An 8,070-nucleotide genomic window follows, 5' to 3' on the forward strand; every position below is an offset into this window, starting at 1 on the left:
AACTGTTGTGCTTGAAATGCATGAACTTTGGGTGAAACTTGTAATTTCATCATTTAGCTTATTTTGGAACATAGACCAATTTGCTTTAGTGTTGATATATTTGGAGGTATGAGATAAAGTTTCAGCAGGTTCATTTAGGGAGCAAACTATAGCAAAGTGGTCAGTACATAGACTATCAATTTTATTTATGTAAATTTTGTTCAAAATATTTAATGACACAATCTGTAGGTCAATTGTGGAGAATCTGCCATTTTTGGGGTTGAAATATGTATTCAGGTTTGGAGGGGTAGCAACAGCTAATTCATTATAATTTGAAGTCATATGCTCAATGAATTTACCAGCTTTATTTGCTGGTTTATTCCCCCACAAAAGGCTGTGGGCATTGAAATCTCCACAAATAATGCTATTTTTTAACATATTAGAATTATTTATATAATTAAAGAAATCCTTGGCATCTGCAGTTTGGCCATTAGGGTTATAAAAGCTTATTATGTAGGTTTTTATATTATTCAGCCAAACACTGATACCAATTACATCAACATCATTTGCAAAATCTGGAAAATTGATGCCACAAAATTGTATATTATTTTTAACTAATAAAGCTACCCCACCTCCTTTTCTCTCTGAAGATCTCTCCTTTATGAGGATAGTGTATCCCAGAGAATTAATTTGTTGATTTTGGGTTAAATGAGTTTCCTGGAGGCAAGCAATATTATTTGAATTATTATTCATAAAAGATATTAGTTCATTTAGCTTATTTTCTGTGAGTGATCTTACAGTCCATTGGAGTATTGATATATGTTGTGTTGTTTATTTATTTTTCATATGGCTGTGTATCATTGTTCAGCTTTGTTAAACGTAAAGCAAGACCTTTTTTTGCTTGAATGAATATATCATTTGGGATGTAGATTATTTCAAATTCTGTAATGATTTTTGTTTTCTGTAGTTGATGCATGTTCATGGCCTGAACTGCATTAAAGTTTAGAATGAATTAGCATATATTTGGGGATTGTATTTTTGGTTGTGCATCCTGTTGGTCAGTTAGGCGATTAAGTCCTGGTAGTGTTTCTGGTGGGTTTCGTCTTGGGAGGGGAAGGGGGCCAGACGGACCTCATATTACTGGGCAAGGGGGCCTGTTTGCTCGGTGATTATTTCTGATCTAGATTTGAGCTAGGGGTCTTAGAAGATGGTGTTGTATATGGGGTGTTTGATGCAGTCGGGGCGTTTGACTTGGGGGTTTTGGTTGGTTTCATTACAGGCTTTATTTGGTATTGTTGGGCAGCATTTGCTTCCATTGCTGCAAAGGGGTATGGGATGGCCTTCTCTGTTGACATTTGGAGTGTTAGAGCTCTTTTCTTGTATGCAGGGCATAATGATTTATTTGTAGATTCATGAGGGCTTTTGTAATTAATGCATTTAGACTGAGTGCTGTTGCCAGTTGTCAGCTCTTTATGATGGAAAGCTTTACAGTTGCTACACTTTCGGAGAATTTCATTGCATTTATGTTGTTTGTCCCAGTTTGAGACAATTTTGACACTGGATAGGCTTAGGTTTGTATTCCTTGTGTGGTTTGATTTGCCCAAATAGGAATAATTTCTCTGGGATATCTCTTTTTTCCATCAGTGTGAATAAGAAGGATCTACTAGTTTTTAGGCCATTAGAGTTAGGTTTGCCAAGTTGGGTAACATCCTCAACTGGGATTGTGTTTCCAGCCCTATCTGAGAGGCCTTCTTTTAACTCCTGAGTGGATATCTCTGGGGGAACATTATAAACTACTATTTTTGTTTGTGATTGTTTTGGGTTCCAATTAGATGCAATAATTTGGGTATTCAGAAAGGATTTTAGGTTAATTATTGTATCTGCTGATTTCTGATCTTCTACAGCTATTAGCAGAGATCGATCACGGTTAATATTAAGAGAGAACATTGATTTTAACAATTTAAAAATTGCAACTCTTATTGCAGTGATCATTTTTATTTCAAAGGGGTAGTAGGAGAAATTTTATGGTAAAATCCTTAGTTTTTGGAGGGAGGATCTTGGGAAAGGAGAGGGGAAATGCTTTTGATTGGGGACATTTTTTCTTTTTTTTAGAGCTTCTAGAGAGGACCTCTTGAAACCCATTATCATCATTTATGGTTACATTAGCCCCTACACTTATCATTGTCCTATTCTCCGAATTGGAGCTATCATTTGAACTTTGAGATAGTGTGCTTGACCAGCCAAGATGGGTATCTTTCACTGTGTCACTTTCACTGGAATTTGATTTGGGATCTGGTGGGACTTTTTTTTTGGAGGACTTCTAAACATTGCCTATTGGAAAAAGCTTTAAACAAAAAAAAACAAAACTAAAGCAAGAGTGAAAGAAAGAAAAAAAACAAACCGTCTCCACTATACTCAGGAGAGGAGAAAAACCATAGTATAGCCCTGAAGATGATATGAGCAAGATTGGTTTGGTACAGGTACTGATTATAAGCGACAATAATTCACAATATAATATATTTTAATTTTCTTACAGGAGCGCTCCAGATTCTTCTTCTAATTCACAGCAGGCGAGCTTTTCAGTTGGTACTATTTAGCCCTCTTCTTTTTGCTTCACTCTGTGGGCTACAGAGCTACTGTCTTGGTTGTCTCTTATTTATTAGATATTCTCAGATATCTTTCAGTAGATCTTTTGACTCAAGGAGTTCAAACATAAGATGATAGATATCGATTTCTGTGCTCTGTGTGCAGGTATAGTTGACTAGGCTCTTGGCTGATAGTGAGATTTTCTGGTGTTTGAAGTATTTTAACAGTTTACAAAGCATGGTATGTTGTGCAGACGTCAGCATATTACATTCAAATAGGCAATGGTCAATTGTTTCATTATTCATATTACAATACCTGCAAAGAGGGGACAGGGGAATTGAACCACTTGAATTAGAAGGCTTATATGAGAATGCAAGGAAATTTAGTCCATTTGTTCCAGAACGAATTCTATGATAAATTTTAGAAAGATACTTATTGGGAAAGGGGGAAAGGATAAGATTAATCTTATTAAAATTAATATCTGATAGCCTCCATCGGTAAATATCTCTAATTGGGATTGGTCTCCCACTTGGCTGGTCAATATTTATAGCATTTTTTCCTATTTCATCAACCTGATGATTACCACTTATGCCAGAGTGGCTAGGAATGTACTGAAAATTAGTTTTTATGCCACTTGAAGCAAGATTATCAATAATACTGAGACAATGATAAGTGTCAATGTCCAACTTATATTGAGGAGCTGAGGCCAGCAACTCAATGCTTGATAGAGAGTCGGAATAGATGATGATATTATTCAAATTTGCAATCAAAGGTTGGTGGTGCTTAAGGTGTTCTAATGCCATGATTATGGCATTTAACTCAGCAGACATTATAGTTAAATTATTAAATAATCTCTTGCCCATTGCAATTTTCAGGTGAGGAATGAAAACACCACTTGCAACCTTCTCATTCATTTTTGACCCATCAACAAATATTTGGAAGTGATTTTTATAGGTAATTGTATTAAGTTCTGCAAATTTTTTCTGGACAAAAGCAATGGGGGTTAAATCTTTATTCCATTTTGAAAATTCAGTATTTATTTTGGGAAATGACCATTTCCATGGAGGGGATTGGGGGTAAGTAGGTGAAATAGACTTTGCTGGTACAGGGAACTTCTTTTGAATATTGGCATACTCATCTGCAATACCTCTATAAATGGCTGGATTTCTTAACCAATTATGTAATGTGTGTGAGCTATTTGATTCAATTTTTGTAAGATGTTTTTTCAAGAGAAAGCTACGTCTCCCCCTTATTGTTGTTAATCCACTCTCCATAAGCAGATACTCGGTGCTTGTGGGTTTCCTAAGACAAAATATGAGACGTATTATATCATTTTTTGTTGTTTCATTTTTTTTGCATCTGGGTCTTTGCAAATGCACCATAGATGATGAGACCATAGTCACTATGGGGTATTACATGTGATTTATAAAACTGGAGTAAGGTTTTCTCCTTACAACCCAATGGTGTGGAAAGAAGTCTTTTTAGTATATTTGCTTTTCTATAGCATTTTTTTTATTGTGTTTGAAATGTGGAGGTGGAAATTAAGTTTTTGGTCAAGCATGAGACCTAGGTAATTAATATGATTATCTTCTGTAATAGTTATTTTATTTAGAGTTAGTTTTGCATTAACATGGTTTCGCTTCCGGTGAAATTGTATTATTTTTGACTTGGTGGGTGCAATGGGTAAATCTGAATATTGAGACAATTTTGCAAACTGGAAAAGTGACTTTTGTAGATTTGACTGTGCTATCTGAAAGGTGTTGCCAGATGACCATGGCACCTGATAATCAGCATATTGTAGATTCGTGTGGGGTAGGTTCATGTCCCAGAGATATAGGGCAAATAGGAGGCAACTGAGGACTGCTCCCTGAGGTAGGCCTTTGGTTATTGCCTTTTGGGGTGAAGAGGCTGAACCAACACAAACGATGAAACTTCGCACTTCTATGAAGGATTTGATAAAGGATACTAGCTTAGGGGGCACTCCAAGGTTTGCAAGTTTATTTAAAAGGATTTGGTGGTTCTCATTGTCATATGCCCGTTCAAAATCTAGGAAAGCTGCGACTAGGACATTATTTTTTGAGAAAGATTCATTTATTGCATTTGTTAGCAAAATGAAAGCATCTGTTGAGGAGTGGTGTTTCCTGAATCCAGTTTGAGTGTGTGGGATCATATTATTTTTTTCAACAAACCTGAGGAGTCTGTGATAGATCATTTTCTCCATTATTTTCCCCATCACAGGAGTAATCATTATGGGCCTATAAGACTCATGGTTATCTTTTGGTTTATTTTTCTTTAGGATTGGTAGGAGCGACGAACATTTCCATATATTAGGGAACATAAAAGATGCCCAAGCGTGATTATAACAATTTATCAGTTATTGTTTGTATGAAGGTGTGAGATTCTTTATCCATGTAGGTTGTATTTTTTCATGGCTGCTGCTTGATTTGGTCCTAATATGATGTATTGCATTATTAAATTCCTGGATTGAAAATGGGTTGGTTATGTACTCGGATCTGGGGCGTGGTTGGTAACTTGCACTCATAGGAATTTTGGACAGTTCTTTTTGATTATATTATGTTCGCTCGTTAACGACTCGAGTTGCAAATAGGTTAGCTTTTCCTTAATCATTTTTTTAATTGGTATTATTATGTGTGATATCATACAGGAGTGGGTTGGTGAACGTCTTTTTTCCCCATATGTAGCTTATGAACTAATGTATCATTTGCTCATGTATTTCTCTGGAGAGATTATTTGCAAAATTATTCCAGTATTTATATTTAGCATCTATCATAATCCTTTTTAGATTAGATTCTGCTTGTAATTTTTTTAAATATGTAGTAGGTGATGGTTTTTTTTTATGAATTCTGTCCTAGCTGCCTTTTTTATCCTCCATTTATTTAGGCACTCATTGGTCCACCATGCTTTAGGAATTTGTTTATTGAATGTTTTCTTAGGTGTTGTCTTGGGGATAGCATGATTAGCTGTATTTATTAGTAAAGATGTCAAGGCTTCAGCATGTGTGTCAACTGTTGTGTTAGAAATGTATGAACTTTGGGTGAAACTTGTAATTTCATCATTTAGCTTATTTTGGAACATAGACCAATTTGCTTTAGTGTTGATATAGTTGGAGGTATGAGATAAAGTTTCAGCAGGTTCATTTAGGGAGCAAACTATAGCAAAGTGGTCAGTACATAGACTATCAATTTTATTTATGTAAATTTTATTCAAAAAATTTAATGGCACAATTTGTTGGTCAATTGTGGAGAATCTGCCACTTTTGGGGTTGAAAAATGTGTTCAGGTTTGGAGGGGTAGTAACAGCTAATTCGTTATTATCTGAAGTCATATGTTCAATGAATCTACCAGCTTTATTTGCTGGTTTATTCCCCCACAAAAGGATGTGGGCATTGAAATCACCACAAATAATGATATTTTTTAACATTAGAATTATTTATAGAATTAAAGAAATCCTTGGCATCTGTAGTTTGGCCATTAGGGTTATAAAAGCTTATTATGTAAGTTTTTAAATTATTCAGCCAAACACTGATACCAATTACATCAACATCATTTGCAAAATCAGGAAAATTGATGCCACAAAATTTTTTATTATTATTAACTAATAAAGCTACCCCATCTTCTTTTCTCTCTGATGATCTATCCTTTCTCAGGATAGAATAACCTGGACACTTAATTAGTTGATTTTGGGTCAAATGAGTTTCCTAGCGGCAAGCACTATTAATGTACTTATTATTTATAAAAGATATTAGTTTATTTATCTTATTTTCTTATGGTGGTCTTAAATTCAATTGGAGTATTTATATATGTTGTTTTGTTGATTTATTCTTCATATGACTGTTTATCAATTTTCATCTTTGTTAAAAGTAAAGCAAGATCTTTTTTTGCTTGAATGAGCATATCATCTGGGATGTAGATTTTTGCCAATTCTGCAATAATTTTTGTTTTCTGTAGTTGATGTATGTTCATGGCCTGAACTGCATTACAGTTTAGAATGAATAAGCATATATTTGGGGATTGCATTTTTGGTTGTGCATCCTGTTTGTTTGTTAAGGGATTGATTCCTCGTAGTGTTTCTGGTTTGTTTCTTCTTGGGAGGGGGGGCCACGCTGACCTCATCTCACCGGAAGAGGAGGCTTGTTGGCTTGGTGATTCCTTCTGATAGGGATTTGAGCTAGGGGGCTTAGAAGATGGTGTTTTATGTGGGGTGCTTGATGCATTGGGGGCATTTGACTTGGGGGTTTTGGTTGGTTTCATTACAGGCTTTATTTGGTATTGTTGGGCAGCATTTGCTTCCATTGCTGCAAAGGGGTATGGGATGGCCTTCACTGTTGATATTTGGAGTGTTAGAGCTCTTTTCTTGTATGCAGGGCATAATGATTTATTTGTAGATTCATGCGGGCCTTTGCAATTGATGCATGTAGGCTGAGTGTTGTTGCAAGTTGTCAGCTCTTTAGGATGGAAAGATTTACAATTACTACACTCTTGGAGAATTTCATTGCATTTGTTTGTCGTGTGTCCCAGTTTGAAACACTTCTGACACTGGATCGGCTTAGGTTTGTATTCCTTGTGTGGTTTGATTTGCCCTAATAGGAAGAATTTTTCTGGGATATCAATTTTATCCTTCAGTGTGAATAAGAAGAATCTACTAGTTTTTAGGCCATTAGAGTTAGGTTTTCCAAGTTTGGTAACATCCTCAACTGGGATTGTGTTTCCAGCCCTATCTGAGATGCCTTCTTTTAACTCCTGAGTAGATATCTCTGGGGGAATATTATAGACTACTATTTTTGTTGGTGATTGTTTTGGGTTCCAATTAGATGCAATAATTGGGGTATTCAGAAGGGATTTTAGGTTAATTATTGTATCTGCTGATTTCTGATCTTCTACAGCTATTAGCAGAGATCCATCACGGTTAATGTTAAGAGAGAACATTGATTTTAGCAATTATAAAAATTGCAACTCTTATTGCAGTGATCTTTTTTATTTCAAAGGGGGTAGTGGGAGTAATTTTAAGGTAAATTCCTAAGTTTTTGGAGGGAGGATCTTGGGCAGGGAGAGGGGAAATGCTTTTAATTGGGGAGATTTTTTTCCTTTTTTTAGAGCTTCAAGAGGGGACCTCTTGAAACCCATTATCATCATTTATGGTTACATTAGCCCCTACACTTATCATTGTCCTATTCTCCGAATTGGAGCTATCATTAGAACTTTGAGATAGTTTGCTTGACCAGCCAGGATGGGTATCTTTCACTATGACACTTTCACTGGAATTTGATTTGGGATCTGGGGGGACTTTTTTTTGGAGGACTTCTAAACATTGCCTATTGGAAAAAGCTTTAAACACGAAAATAAAACTAAAATAAGAAGGGAAAATAGAATGATATCAAACCGTCTGCACTATACTATAGGGAGGATAAACACCACAGTATAGTCCTGAGGATGAGTTGAGCAGGATTGGTTTGGTACAACTGCTGATTAGAAGCGATAATAATTC

This window comes from Artemia sp. Qi Xiang Cuo, chromosome 18 (assembly GCF_049724085.1).
Source record: "Artemia sp. Qi Xiang Cuo chromosome 18, ASM4972408v1, whole genome shotgun sequence".
Taxonomy (NCBI): domain Eukaryota; kingdom Metazoa; phylum Arthropoda; class Branchiopoda; order Anostraca; family Artemiidae; genus Artemia; species Artemia sp. Qi Xiang Cuo.